The 15,891-nt window shown below is 45.4% G+C and overlaps 1 protein-coding gene across 3 annotated transcripts in view; it reads left to right on the top strand.

Annotated features, from left to right (window-relative positions):
* Window positions 1-798: 798 nt before the first annotated feature.
* LOC132578874 (protocadherin-11 X-linked-like) overlaps window positions 799-15,891 on the top strand; it is a 1,063,113-nt gene continuing 1,048,020 nt past the window's right edge. For 2 of the 3 annotated variants that reach the window (XM_060248967.1, XM_060248969.1), the window contains exon 1: window positions 817-934. The gene's annotated coding sequence lies outside the window, so the exon portion shown is untranslated. Of the gene's footprint in view, window positions 935-15,891 lie in introns of all 3 variants that reach the window. The other variant, XM_060248968.1, reaches the window with a different exon arrangement.

The raw sequence follows: 15,891 nt of genomic DNA, 5'->3' as shown, positions 1-15,891 counted from the left end.
CGCTCCTCCCTCCTCCCCTCCTTCGCTTTCTGCCCCGCCCCCCTCATTTGCATTTCCCCCTCCACGCCCCGCCCCCTTCGCCGTGATGTCAGCCCCGGCGAGGACTTGCTGGCAGGGCTGGAGAAAGCGGAGCTCAGACGGCGGCAGCGGCAGGAGCGCGGCACGGAGGCAGCGGCGGCGTGGAGCAGCGGCAGCGGCGAGAGCAGCAGCAGCAGCCGCCGCCGCCTCCGGCGGGAGCGTGCGCGGAGTCCCCAGCGCGCCCTCGGGGGGAGCCTCGCGGATCAGCCGGCTGAGCCGAAGAAGGGAGTCCCCCTCTTTTCTCCTGGGGGAGACCTCGCTGGTGCCGCCCCGGAGCTTCCCCTCGCCCCCCTTCCCACGAGCCCCGAAGCTCCCGATCCTGCAGAGAAGAACTCCGGCTGGCCGGCACTTGGCTCCCGCAAACCAACAGCGACAACAACAAAAAAGCACAACGAAGGTTTTCTTTTTCCAAGTTGTCCGTCTCCTCCGGCAAGTTGAAAGCCGACCAGCCAGCAGCTGCCCGGACTTGGCACCTTCTTCAAGTCTTCCGTGGGAGAAAAGGGGGAGAAGGCTTTCGCTTGCCGCCTTTCCCCTCCTACTGGCCAAGCAGCCGCCTTTCCCTTCCCTCCCGCGGCTGCTAAGCCAGGCACACTTCAAGAATTCGCTCAAGTTAGGATCTCCTTCCTCTAAAGATGCTCCGTGGAAAAGCGCTTCGCGCTTGATGCTCTCGCCAGCCCTCGTTTTCCCCTCCTTGCAGCCTTTCGCCTTCTCTCCTTCCCTTTTCAATTTTGGACCAGACCAAGGATTTGGGTTTGATACCCCATGGGGCGCTTAGGGGCTGGCTTGAAGGCAGCGAGGAAGCATGGCTGAGGAGTTGCTGTAGCCGGAGATTCTCTCTCCTATGAAGGAATTCAAGGTAAGGCTTGCGAAGTAGGTGGCGCGGCGGGGGAGGGCGGTACGGAAAGAGGGGCTGGGGAGGTCTGGCATGGAGAGCCTCGCATCTCTTCCCTTCCTTCACTCCCCCCCCCCCCCCAAAAGACACTCATCCTCCTTTGCCAATGCAAGCCCTCCATCGCCTGAGCGCCAGATGCCTCCGGTGAGACTGGCTTGGGCGTGCGACTCTCCTCTGGTGAAGAGTGTGTGGCTGGTGGGGATGTTTGCGGCTGAGGGTTTTTGCAGCCGTCTAGCTATGGGTGGTACACCAGCGATTTGGAAAGGCTCCGTAGCTTCTGGCAGGCGGGGTGTGTGTGTGTGTGTGTGTGGGATCCGCCGGCAGATTTGTGGCGTGCCTCGAGATCCCCCTGGAAGATACAGCCCTTCTATGCAGAGCACAGATCCCAGCACTCCGATGGAAACGGTTCAGGTTAGGGTGTCAGACAGGGCACTTGGAGGGAAGGGTGGTGTGTGTGGGGGGGGGGGGGGAAGGCTGGGGGTGGTGAGAGGCTGGGTCCTATGTGTACGTGTGTGCGGGAAACATATGGAGTATTTTTATTGATGCAATTGTAATCTTGTAATGGAGACTGCATTAGATAGGGATTGCATTAAAAACCTGCTGGGGTGTGGGGAGGGAGCTAAAAGCCCAGGCACTGTGCTGGATTGTAAATGAAGTTCCCTGATTGAAGGATTCCCTTCAACTCCAATGATGAGCTTAAAGTTGCTGTGCATTTGGCGTATTGGAATGAGATGCAAAGCAGATCAGGCAGGGGAGAGAATATATGTGTATATGTATCTGTCTAAATTTTATTTCCTTGAGCTCTGGAACCGGGAGGGGGGAAATCCAGGCATTGCAGGGATTGAGCTGATATCTTCTTATGTGGACATGCTGCCCAAGAAGGGAAAAGGGGGCATGGTTTTCCCAGGAGGAGGGAGCATAGAGTTACCCCCCCCCTCATTTTTTAGAGGTGTTGGAAGAGAAGGAGGAAAGTTAATCAGGCTGGCTTCTGGCATTTTTTTTTTAAGGCAGAAATTGATCATGGCATGGAACTCGACAACCTGCTGGCTGCTGCGGAGAGAAGCGTGCAGATTGGCTGCAGAGCGGAGAGGGGTCTCCCTGCTTTCCCTCTGCTTGCAAGCTTAGCATAGTAATAACTAGTAAAGAAGTCGCTTTGAGGTCTGGGGAAAGAGGGTGGGGGGGATATTAACTTCTCCAGGATTTGGGGGGGAGGAAGAGGCAGTGTGGACCCTGCTGGCAGCAACTCCTCAAAATAGTTGGCACCCAGTGTTGCATGAGGCACAATAATGGAACTGATGCCTTTGAAGTAAGCATCAGACTTCCATCCCAGCCTGGACGTAATGGTGAAAGGCAGCCATGGTGCAGAAACTGGAGCCCAGTCCCAAATAGACGGTGCTTACCTAGGAGCAAATGGCAAGGGGGTGTGTGTGGTCAGTATTGTTGTAAGGGCAATACTGGACGGGTCCAAAAAGAGGAGAAACTTGCTCCCATCAAACCAACTTATTTCACAATATTAAAATAGGAAAGGACTGGTAAAAATATCAAAGTGAATTGTTAGAGAGGCTGGCAAGTAGGAAGATATTCTTTTAGTTACCCAACACCTTAACCATATGATGCCAATACTGTAAGAGAGTTTTAACTGTAATCTTTTTGGGGGTAATCCTGCCAGCAGTTTCCATAAACTAAGTGACACAAGACTCTTCATCGCTGAGAAAGTGTAAGCCTGCAAGTTACACTGAACTCTTCACCTGGTAAAAAGTGAGCTGTAGAAACCTCTCCTGTAGCACTACCAAGAGAACTGTATGGTTCTGTATGATTGAATTTAAATGCAGAGACCGTGGTGAATAAATTGAAAGAAACCTCTACCGGTTTGTCAAAAGCAGTTAGTTTTCACATCTGAAACGTGCATGGGAGCTTGAGTTATGCCTTCATACTCGGATGCTTTCAAAATGGTAAATTTTGCATAAGATCAAGCCAAGCAGGAGGGAAGCTTGGGTTTGGATGAAGCAGGCAGACAAACAGAGGCAAAATAAAAAAACAAACCCACCAGTTATTATATCAGTAGAGAATGTAAAACAAGTCCTGGTTTGTGTGCTGGGATGGGTGTCTGCATTAATTGCAAAAGATGAGCTTGGAATAGTAATGACTTAAATGGTGGGTATTCAAGGGTTAGCTTAATAGGCAACCCCCCCCCCCCTCAAAAAAGAAGCTCTAGTTAAGAGTGTGTTGGAAACAAGAGATGGTGAATTCAGTGTCTGTAGCCAGATCTGAAAATAAAATTGAACACCATTTAAGTCCATGATTTTTTTAAAAAAAAGAAATATTGGAGCATCAGTTTTCTTTTATGGGAACAAAGTCAGGTAGCAGAATGCTGCTGTTAGTGCAAGAGGTGTAAATATTCTCTATTTAAATCTTCCTTTTGCCAAATAAAACTGTTAAGACATATGTCTGTCTCTTTTGCCAAATAAAACTGTTAAGGCATATGCCTCTCTTTTGTCCTCATTGCTTGTTCAGATCTTTGTTTGCATTTTACTCCCCCCTCCACCCCCCCCCCAAGAGGTCTTGTTGCTTCACAGCTCCATAGTCCCTCCTGGCAAGCCGCTGCTTCCAAAAGTGTGCCGGAGAGTGCCTTGCTTATAGTTAAAGGATAATTGATATTCAGCCTAGGACTGTCTGCTCAGTACAGTTGATTTTATACATCATAGCCTCTGCAAAACTGGAGAGATCAAAGATCTGGACCTGTAGTCCTGTAAAGCATTTGTATTCTGCGTGGGCCTAAGCCATGTTCTGCCAATCCCTCTTGCTCTGCTGTAGTTAAGAACGTGTCAGTCTCCTTCCTTTCCAACACCCATTTGTTTATAGTCTAGCCCTACGGAGTGTGCTCTGAGCTGTAACCAGAACTAACTGATGGGTGTCGGAATGCAGCCGGCGCTCTGTTTGTGCACATTCCTGTCTCGTACAGTCTGCTTCTGATGGTGGGCTTGGAAAGGCCACATGTTGAGGACTGAGAAGGAAATGGGAACTTTTAAAAGATTCTAGTCTTTTTATGTTCTAGGTAATGGCTTGATCCTAGAGCCAAAGAGGCTTGCTGTCGCCAGACATGTGCTTGCGGATTCTTTTCTCAGAGAAACAGAGGCATGCTGCTTCAGTGAAAGAAATTAGTGTGGCATGTTGACTCTCGCTGGGTCAGCTTTGGTTTGCTCTGGGGATTTTGGTAGCATGATTTTTGAAGACTGCCTTTGAATATTACATTGGGTTATCCAAACAGTTAAGGTGCTTGAGGGTGGTGTAGCCACATTTTTGGGGAGAAGCGGCAGCACACTGAGAGGGGGAATAGTTCTTTGGTGCACAGTGTCATGGACTCAAAGATGATAACATTAAGGGAGCATGACTGATAGTGATGCTACTTTATTGGTAGTAGAATGCATGGAGCACCTTCTGGAAAGCATTCAGCTTGTAGACCTTCTGCTCATGAGTTCTCTGGAGGTAGCCTTCTGCCAGTTCTCTTAGCCTTGCCGCATGGTTCCCTAAGCGCTGAGTCTTCACATGGTCCCCTTGGGTTGAATGGGGCTTGCTCCGTACAGAGTGTGTGTCAGGTACATTGCCTTTGTTTGATGGGAAGCGTAGAGAGTGACTTACCTCTTCACGGTGACCCTGTGGGGTCCTGTTCAGCGTCAAAAAAGCTGTAAAAAAATGCTAAGCATGGAGAAACCATCTGTTTTACTTGTCTGCATGCCTGTACGGTTATAGTGGCACACCAGAGCTTTATGGTGCAATTCTGCAGCGACTTTCACAGAAAGCTTGCGATAAATACACTGCAGTGGGGAATCTGCTTGTTCTTGGCGTAGTGGTGAGGATTTGGGAATGGCTCCTTGGAGTTTTTCTTTAGTCTTTCCTTTAGTTAGAGGTATGCTAAGAGTATTTTTTGGTAAATGCTTTCCCACTTCCTGTGAACTACCTAGAAGCAATCTTGGGGCATAGTAGAGGTAAAGAAGAGATCCACCTTTGGGAAGTAAAGTATAATCGGTCAAGAGCAGTGCTATGTATATTCACTGCTCACAGTCTGGGACACTATTTTGCTGAATATTGTATATAGTCAAGGGGAAATGGAAAGGTTGACTCCATTGTTTTCAGGCTTAGAAGCCTTTGTCCTTGATGGAACATATGCCCTTGAGAAGGTGATGCTTTGTGTTCAGACTTGACAAGCTACCTTAAATCTCTGGTACCCAGATCTTAATTTGGTTGTTTGGAAGTCAGTGCCAAGTAACAAGTCTTGGGGTGTGGGTCTTCCCATCACGAACCTGGCAGGACGCAACACATCACATTGTCTGCAGTCCTTCATACATCTGTATGTGAAGAAGTCAACAGTGATGTCACTGGTATTTACCCTTCAGCAGCTGTGTAGAGGGCTGCAGCCATTTTGTGTGGCAAAGAGCAAGTGATTACATCTTGCGTTGGCTCTTCTTGAAGGCTCCCGCTCTTGGAGGAATGAATTGCCTAGACACAAAGGATGAAATATGGAACAGAGAAATGTAAATTGGAAAGGTGCATTCCATTATCCCATTGGGCCTGTGAAGGGAGACTCTGCTTTTCATTATTCCAAATAGTTTGAAAGTCAGTCGCTTTCAATTATTGTCTCTGAGTTTAGTAGAGTGACTTGACAGAAATTGTATAACTTGCTATTACCTTTTTGCTCTTGTAAAATCCCTGTTAGCAGGTTTAAAACTTCACTTGTAACTCTGTCTAGCGTGCTGTGGAATGAATTAAAATGGTCCCAGAGGAATGTCAATTTATTATCTCCAGAGAGATTTTTTTAAAGCACACTTTTATCCCCCTCCTCCCTTTCATCCTGCCATTTTCTTTCTTTTTCTAGTTTGGCAAAGGAATTCAGCTGTGTAGCAAACCCCCTTAACACCTCTTTGCAGAACAGAAACAGGTACATAAGATTAATCTTATGTTCAGTGGGGAAACAACATTCAGTAAACAAACAGCAATGTTACCCAAAGGCAGAAGGAAACTGTTGCCAAAGTCATCCCAAATGTGATTAAATTACTTCAGCCTTGTTTCTTGTGCGGGAAAAAGAGGAGGAAGAAGACCGTAGATTTATACCCCGCCCTTATATCTGAATCAGTCTCAGAGTGGCTTACAATCTCCTTTATCATCTTCCCTCATCACAGACAACCCGTGAGGTGGGTGGGACTGAGAGAGCTCTCCCAGAAGCTGCCCTTTCAAGGACAAGGTGATTCCGGCAGCTGCAAGTGGAGGAGTGGGGAATCAAACTCGGTTCTCCCAGATAAGAGTCAACACACTTAACCACTACATGAAACTGGCTCTCCTGTTTGATTCTATATCCTGACACTCTTATTATTATGAACTGGATGCAAAACTCCAAGCTTTTGGGAAGTTTGACTTGGACCTTTCTGGACATCTGAACAGATTGATGTGTGGGACCTCCATGAGAAATTCTGATGGTTTTTATAAGAGTGCCTTCTTTTTGGGGGGAGGGGGGTAGATTCTCTTGCAATTTCTCTAGCTGTCTTGCTTGAGGATGAGCCTCCACATTTGCTTCAAGCGACACATCCTTAATTGTGACTTTGCAGACTGTGAGTGGCAAGCTTCAGCACATTTGTTCGGAGAAGGATGTGACAGAGACGCTGCTGCAGACCATGCTGGAGTGAGTCAGGGCTGCAGAATGTGGCTGCATGGAGGCTTTGTTGAAAAGAGAACCTTTTTTTGTGGTGGTGGGATTAAAGAAGAAGAATTGCAGATTTATACCCCACCCTTCTTTCTGAATCAGACTCAGAGCAGCTCACAATCTTCTATATCTTCTCCCCCCACAACGGACACCCTGTGAGGTGGGTGGGGCTGAGAGGGCTCTCACAGCAGGTGCCCTTTCAAGGACAACCTTTGCCAGTGCTATGGCTAACCCAAGGCTATTTCAGGAGGTGCAAGTGGAGGAGGGGGGAATCAAACCCGGTTCTCCCAGATAAGAGTCCGCACACTTAACCACTGCACCAACCTGGCTCTGTTTCCTCTGCTTGCTTATTTAGAAACATCTTTTTTTAAAAAAAAAAATGCATTGTGCACTATTTTCTATGGAATTTAATTTTAATTGAGAAGTTGAATAGGAGAAAGACTGCTCTGACAAAGCAATGGTGAATGAGAAAAATGCTGATTTACAATAGCCCAACAAGAAATCCCATTGTAGCCTTGGGGTTCTCATGGAATGGATGGGAGGTACTTAGATTCCTCTCCCTCATTGGCTCACTGTGACCCTATCAGCTTTTTTAATGCTTGTTATGTGCCACCAGAAGTAGTGGCAAAACAGCATTCCAGGGCAATGTAGTGGATGGAGTGCCGGACTAGGTTCTGGGAAATTTGGGTTGGAGTCTTTACTCTGCCATCAAAGTTCACTGATGACCTTGGACCTTTCAGTCTTGCCTGGAGGAGGGAGACAGTGTTGTAAGTTGCTTTGGGTTCCCATTAAGGAACAAAACCAAACAAATATCTAAATAAATAAGGCCACTAGAAGAGAGCTAGTGTGGTGGCGAGGACATTTGATTTGACTATAGAAGACTCATTAGCAAATTCCTCCTTAAGAACACCAGATGTCCTTCCATTATAGTTCCTCCTCTCAGGTGAGCATGGCCTGCCTAGCAGGGTTGTTGTGAGAACTGATTCCGACAATAACATGTATATTACCCAGATTTCCTCGGAGGGGAAAGGGTAAGAGAGACAAGGCAATTAGTACGATGCTTGCTAATATCCCTGCCGTTTAGCTACTTGGTGATTGGCCATTGTGCGTTCCAAGGTAGTTTGACTTGGGTGGGTACATGGGCAGTAGAGAAACAAAGGTTAACCTTTGTGTTGGGGAGATAAAATGGAAACAAACTCCCCTTCCTATGCCTTCCAATTTTCTTTCCCTTAAGCATCATAAAGAAAGCAGCAACTTCTCTACTGCCTGAATGCCTTAATGCATCTATGACTCCGTTGAATGCTTCCTACCTGCAAATCAGTGTCTGGTAATTTCAGACAAATGACACAGTTGGAGTGCATCATCCAAGCTTGCTTTACATAACAGCTTGCAGTGCATATAGACCTTTTCAGGTATTACAGTCAAGCAGACCAGGAGCCTACTCACTGTGTGTAGCAACGTGCACTACCTGAGATCTTTTCAATACACTTAGTCACCATGTTGTGTGAACAGGGACAACACACATATTCAGGGCTCTTTTTCTAGCAGGAGCTCCTCTGCTAATTAGGCCATGCCCCCCTGATATAGCCAGTCCTCCTGGAGTTTACAGTAGACCCTGTACTAGGAGTCCTCTAAGCTCTTGGAGGATTGGCTACAGCAGGAAGGTGTAGCCTAATATGCAGAGGAACTCCTGCTAGAAAAAGAGTCCTGCACATATTTAACATGCATGACACATCTTGGTGTTCATAAAATGAATCCTGGATTTATCAGGAGTTGTGTTACTGAAGTTGGATGTGCATTACCCCTGTTCAGACAACATGTATCAGACAACATCTATATGTATCGGGAACATCATAGGTAGCATGTGCTCCTATTGATTATTGTTGGTATGGGTGCTTTTAATGTCTGGAAAGAACTATTGATTTAAGTTTAGAGGGAGGTGAGAGAGGTGGCTGTGAATTTCCTGGGTTGTTTAGGCGGTTGAACTAGATGACCATGGAGTTCCCTTCTAACTCTATGATTCTGTGAAGTTCATTTTCTATCCTTAGCTGTTTGGAGTAGACGACATTGGGGAGGGATGGTGGCTCAGTGGTAGAGCATCTGCTTGGTAAGCAGAAAGTCCCAGGTTCAATCTCTGGCATCTCCAACTGAGAAGGGTCCAGGCAAATAGGTGTGAAAAACCTCAGCTTGAGACCGTGGAGAGCCGCTGCCAGTCTGAGTAGACAATACTGACATTGATGGACTGAGAGTCTGATGCAGTATAAGGCAGCTTCATATGTTCATGAGTTGGCTTAGACCAGTGGTGCTCATTTTGTGGCTTGTGGAGAGCTAGTTTTACAATCACCATCAACCAAAACAGCCACATTTACTTTAATCCCTGGCATGATTCTTGCACCTCAAGGATTTTTGCAACTTGCACATTCATCTGGTTGGGGCTGTTTCGAGGTAGGGACCACCTGCTAATCACAAGCCCCACTGGGCAAGGGCTTTTCCTGAAACATGGGGCAGGTGTCACATTGGGGAACAGTGCTTAGAAGAACAAAGCAGTAGACAAGTGCACCTTTAAGACCAACTAAGTTTTATTCAGAATGTAAGCTTTCATATGCTCTTAAGCATTTTGTCTGATGAAGTGCACTTGTCTACTGCTTTGTTCTATTGCTTCAGACCAACACGGCTGCCTACTGAATGCTTAGAAGAACCACAGGTTTTTCTCAAGCAACTGAGTGAAGATCACTGCTCCAAGAACTTCTCATACCGCAGATTCAATACATGCAAAAGTATTGGGGGGTGGTCAGGAAATGTATCCCATAAATGCGTAGGGAGGGGTCACCACAGAGCAAATACCATCCATACTGAAGGGCCAAGATTCAAGCCTTGTTGCCTCCAGTACAGAAGGACCAAGGTCCCGAAACAGTGCTCCAAAGAGCCGCAGGTGGCTTCTGAACAACTGAGCGAGTATGAGTTGTTTACTTCTTCCTGGCAGCATCTCTGGAAACACGAAACTCCACGTTTGCAGGATGCTTGATGAAAATGGTTCAGTCATGTGGAGCATTTTCACAATGTTGTTAGCTGTTTCTGCAGGAATATGTAGCACCGAGAATGTTAATTGGGAGAGCTAGCAATCTGCAAATGTTGCACATCCCACAGTGCATACTCAAGCCTCAGCCGTGACTACAGGAGGTTCTTGCCTTTCAGTGGAGAGGCACCATTTGTTCTTTCCTTGCTCTCAGAAGTCCGGGTGCAAACTGACATCAATGGCAACATTTTGCCTTCTTGCCTGCAAGTGTTAGGACAGGAACACTAGCAAGGAGAGACCTTAAAATCATTGCCTGAAACATTTTTATTTGGTAACATCCAGCCTGATGAAGAGTTCTCGTGAACTCAAAAGCTTGCATGCTTTTTTGTGTCCTTTTAGTTGGCTCTATTTTTTAAAAAAGTATCATGTGGGTTGTGTTTTGTCTTTAGATCATAGCCTGCAAGAGCAGCTTTGCGGCTGGACAAGTAATCCAACTCTTTTTGGATGTTAGAGCACTGAAAGCTCTTCTGTATGCCAGTGTTCTTTTCCAGCCTTGCCAGAGGCTAGGAGGCACTAAATTCTGATTACCTTGGACACCGTGGGGGAAGCAGAGCTGTCATATCTGACCGACAGATGGGTGATGCCCGTAAAGGAACTTGCAAGAAGAGCTGCATGTTATGGATAGCTTTGATCCAGGTTTGTCATCTTTCAAATGGGGCCTGGAGTTCTCCTGGAATTACAACTGATCTCCTAGACTACAGAGGTCAGTTCCTCTGGAGAAAATGGCAAGTTCAGAGAGTAGACATCATGGATGCAGTCTAGGGTTACCAACTCCATCTTGGGACATTCTTGGAGATTTGGGGGCAGCGCCTGGAGAAGGCAGTGCTTGGGAGGCAAGGTAGCTGAGCAGAGATATGATGCCATGGAGTCATCCCTTTGAATCTGTCATTTCTTCCCCGGGAAAATGTACTCTGTACTCTGGAGATCAGTTATAATTCCAGGGGAACACCAGGAGGAACAGTAAAGCTCTGCAAAAGCAATGTTCATGATTGCATGCTGTTCAGGGGATGTGCAACTTCAGTGAAAGCTACGCACATTGTTGTGGACAACATTGGGGAGGGACATGCATTTGTCATGGGGCTGTGTATATAGCTGTGTCAGGCTTTACGAAGGCACATTGGTGTGCATGAGCTCATCAGTAGAACATCATAGAATCTTAATGATGTGATCATTCAGTTGCATCAAGATTGCTCCCGACTCCTCAGTGTTTCTTTGGTGTGTACTAATTTGATAAAGCAAATAGCTCATCTTCTAACTTAAACTTAGAAATGTCCCCAGATTATCTGGAACTGAAGAGTCGAATGTAGCACAGGGTGAAATAAAGGAACAGAACAGGGGAAATCCAGTCATCCGTGTTGTTCTTGATTAGTAAGCATTCTAAGGTCTAAGATTGCTGGGATTCTGCCTAGAGAATTCTCCTGTCGAATGGATCAGCAACATGAAGGATGACACAGTAAGTAGCATTTTTTGTTTTGGCCTGCAGCACTTGGGAATGGAATTGCAGGGAAGAGGAGGTATCTAGAGAGCCAGTGAAGCTAGAGGGTCTTTTGCCCCCCCACCCCCACTTTGTAACATTCAAAAGAGTAAGATGAAGGGGGAGGAAGAGAACTTCCCTCCATCCAAAGTCTTGCGATGGAATAATCATCATTTTAATGTATACTCCTTTGTTTGGAATACTTTAAAATGTCAGTCATGGTAAGCATTGCCAGTGATGGAGAAAAGGGAGGGGGGGAATGAAAGTGGACTTTTTGTGTGTGTAGTAAAATGTCATCATTGAGTTAGGGTTTTGACTTGAAATTTCAATTTATTACACTGCAGTCTGTTGAAACAGCTTGGGACTTCCATTCCACTCATTGTAACTCGACACAGAGTTTTCACTCTCTGCATCCACCGCAAGTGCAGAGATTCATTCCTGACAAGCCGGAGATACAAAGACTGAAAAAAAAGGAGCAGTGAATTAAATGGAGTAATTGCTTTTACTCTGTCAGTCACTTAAGTGACTCCTGGAATATTTATCTGGGCAGTTGGTTTTAAGTAAGGCAGCTTTATACGAGAGCACAGCAGTAGTGCTAGTATAATGAAACCTTCCCCTACAAGATTGCAGGAATCTCTCTCCATTTGCAATCCATTTCTGTTCTGTTTAGCAATTCGTAACCTCTTTGGCAGCAGCTTCCCACTTTCTGAATTCTCCTTCTTGGCTAACAGAAATTCCTTCTGTGTTTGGTGGCTGCTGTTCTTAAATGCCTGGAATACAAATGTGCTTAATTAACAAGATGAATCTTCTTTAAAAAAAATAATTTAAAAAAATGGTTTAGCTGCAAAGTTGTCAATAGTGTTCTTTACTGCTTTGAACAGAGGAGGTGGGGAAAAGGATGCTGAATGAATGGTAAAGGTGAATCAGCACGGTGGTTCATATAGGTCACTCTTGTGTAAAGGAATCACAGGCCCAGCTTGGTAATATTCTGGGTGTATCTTCCGTGAGCATTGATCGTGCTATTTCCTTGGCTGACACCCAGCTGCCTGAAACTACTGTGGGGAAGTGACCATGCTAATTTCTTTTTTTTTTTCCTGACAGGTGCTTCTGGGAAAAAAATTGCTTTCTGAGAAACAGAGCTTCTTACCAGACTTTTTCTGCCCATCTAAGGGGGTGGATCTAGCCAGGTTTTCTGTTGATGATTAGCAAAGGAAGGGGTCCCCTTTGACCATTTCAAAGGGCTATGCTGGGGATCATGAGACCTGTATGGATAAAAGACACATGGATAGTGAGGTGGGGTATTTGAGTGACAAAGCTGGCTGGACAAGCTTCTTGCAGCTTTGTCTGTCTGTCCTTGCTTTTTTTTCATTTGTGTTTGGCTTGGCTGCTGAATAATAGATACAATGTGCCATGGAAAGGCATGCATTTTGCACGCTTAGGTTCATGCATATTCCTTAATATTTCCAATTAGAAGCATTAATGGACAGCAGTCCTGGAGACGAGCTCATCCTGAGAGTTTTTAAAGCTGTTGCCGGTTGGCATGGTGTACCAATGGTTTGAGAAGGCATATGGCCTTCAGAAAGACAACTCTTGTTGCTCAGTGCTGGATGAGTTGCTTTGTGTGTACAAGTTCCTACCCCTGGTCTCTTTCCAGTTAAAACAGCATAAGCAACAGGTGCTGGAAGAGTCCCTTCACTGCCTAAAAGCCAGCAGAACCATTGGCTCCCTCCAGGTAGACCAGTCATATGACTTGGTAATTTCTTATGTCCCTTTGTGTGTGTCTCCATATATGACATCTTATACCTTCACATCTTCCATCTCTGGTTCCCTCCATCAATGTCTGGAGTCTCTTGCCCTGAACCTTTCACTTGCCCTCCACCTGATATATTCTCACCTTTGTTCAATGTCTTATCTATGTGTGATACAACAAAAGTGAATTCCCATCTGAAGTAATGTGAGATCTTGATATCATGATTCAGATAGGATGACACATCTGGATAAAGGCTGATGGTGGCCTTTTTTAAGATTGGAGGGAAGTTTTGTTTCCATCATGAAATCAGGATGACTTGGTATTCTGTCTGAGTGAAAGCAACAATTCTAGTGTCATCCTGATGAGGCTGCAAGCCTGGAGGCCTTCCTTCATGTTCACAGATGTACTTGTCTGGGAGTCACTGCTCCACATAAAAATGCAGTGTCTGAAACAACTAAAATAGTTCCATGCTTATCACCTGCTCAGAAGGCCAGTGTTTCAGGGTAATACACTGTTTCTATCTTCAGATGTACAAAAATTAAGTGAGGGGTGGTTCCACACAGGGTGTGAAATTGCACCCCCTGCCGTGAAAGCACTAGCAAATGGGTTAGAGGCAGGCAGGGACTGCATTCACATGCCACTTTCCCCACAAAACTCTCTGCTGGTGCCACTCTACCCCCCTCCCCGCCGTCTTGTCACATTGAAACACTGACCTGATAAGGAACTTGTTGAGCCCTCATGCAACCTGGCATTAGTCCTTCCTCCCTTGACAGGTGGCTCACAGCTGAGCTCTCTTAAAGAGCTCTGTTAAAGAACTGGAGGAGGAGAGAAGGAGCTTGGCATTGCCATTTTGAAGGCAGCCCAAAGCTCCCCCCCCATTGTCTCAGACAGAGTTTTCACACTCTTGCTCTTATACCTAACTGTAATGCTGTTTCCCCTTTCGAGTCAGAACCATTGGGAGTTTTCCTTTAACCTGGCTTAAAAGAGAAAGCCCTGTGAGTCATGCTGGAAAAGAGCACAGTGTCAAATGTAAGCTGCTCAATACAGTGATGGCATGTTGTGTTCTACCTGAGGAAAAGTCCCTGTGTGGAAACAGCCATGGGTACCAAAACCTAAGAAGAACAATGGATATAATCCTCTAAGTCCCTGAACGTTATTTCAGCTTCTTGGGGGTTCAGAACTGGATCGTATTTTTAAACTCACTCATTGGCAAACATGTTTTTACTTGCTGTAATGTTTAATATTGGAACAAGAACACCTTGTCATTTTCTATGTATTTTTAAGTATTTGGCCAAACACAGTATGCATGCGTGTGGGCACAAAGGATATTGTCTTATTTCTTCTGCCTCGAGTATGCAAGGAGATAAAAGTGAAGGATTCCAGTTTCTTCTAGAAACATGCTTTATGTTCTAAGCCATCACAGTTGCAAAGCATATTCAAGATTTCAAGCTGTTTTCCTAACTACACTCATGTTTTGTTTTTGTTAGCAATTCTTTTGATGGAAAGATCAGAACCCTGGTTTCCTAATGATACCGGATTCCCTTAGGGCGATTGTCTGCAAAATCTTCCAGCCCCGGTACCTGAAAATTATACATGTATATCTGTATACCTAGCAATGAAGGAGAATGACAATAGGGATGGTTTTAGCTTCAGTGCAAGTCTTTTTGTCTTAACAGCAGTTTTAGTTTTACAGTGTTGTAGTTTAGGAAATGGCTCCAAATCCTGGAGTCTTGTGTTTTGAATAAAGTTGGTTAGTTGTGCCCCTCTACTGTCCTCTGTAGGGCTTTTTTAAATAGAAAAGGCCAAGCGGGAACTCATTTGCATATTAGGCCACACCCCCTGATGCCAAGCAAGCCAGAACTACATTCCTGTGTGCTCCTGCTCAAAAAAATTCCTGGTCCTCTGCATTTGGGAAACAACATGGTAGTCCCTGTAATGGCCTCATCCGCTTCCCTCATTCAGAGGCAAGATTTTTCCTCCATTTTTCTTTCAGTTTACTGACTAATCCACCCTAGTAATAATGTGCTTTTTTCTTTCCTGAAGAACTCTGACTGTCCCACCTTGTCAAAGTACAATGTTTTGGCTGTTGGTTCAGCCCTCGAACCTGAGGGAAGGATTGGGAGCCCCCTTTAACTTAATGGCACTCAAATGGTTCTGAAGGCATTTCAGAATTCAAAAATAACAAATATTTTATTTAACATAGATGGGAAAGGTCAGGTGAAATCAGGGGTTGAAATTTCTGAGGTAAAACCAGTACATTCACAGACATTAGTTCTTATGTTTTAGGCTAGTGAGAGTTTCTTAAGGGGGAGTGTCATGGAGCGTTTGGGAGCTGTCAGTACTCAATTCTTCTCAGCTAGGGCTGAAATCGGACTGAATCCTTAGCATCCAGTTCAGAAGTCTTTCTCTTCTCAGCTGATGAAAGCATTACTTGGAACAGGCTATCACTCAAGGTTCTCTGGCTCTGTGAAGAATTAACCCTTCAGAGTCCTTTCTCTTTTTACGCAGCACTTCTAAGCTTTTAAAAAGGTAGTCTGTCACAGTCCCCAATTAGTTATACACTAAAAAAAAAAGTTGCTCAGATTGTAAATATGGATATAATGTCATTGTATTGGTCCCTTCCCCCAGAGCACTTAGGGCCGTGGACATGGTTCTCTCTGTATCTGCTTTATCCTTGCAAGATCCTTGTTAGTTTGAAAGAAGGTGTCTGTCTGGCCCCAAGTCATATAGTGACTTTAATGGCAAGTGTGGATTTGAACCAGTTTTCCCAATCATAATTTAATGGTTACTCCATCTGTTAGACTAACTAATGGTCAAATCTTCAATGGCCTGAAGGAAGGTCTTTTCTCCCCTCCCCATCCAGAGAATCAATGTTGCATCTGAAAAGTGAGGATATCTGTGAACAATACAGGGTAATTCTTCATAA

This window comes from Heteronotia binoei, chromosome 11 (assembly GCF_032191835.1).
Source record: "Heteronotia binoei isolate CCM8104 ecotype False Entrance Well chromosome 11, APGP_CSIRO_Hbin_v1, whole genome shotgun sequence".
Lineage (NCBI taxonomy): Eukaryota > Metazoa > Chordata > Lepidosauria > Squamata > Gekkonidae > Heteronotia > Heteronotia binoei.
Note: the sequence above shows the minus strand (reverse complement) of the source record. Positions and strands in the feature narration are given on the sequence as shown.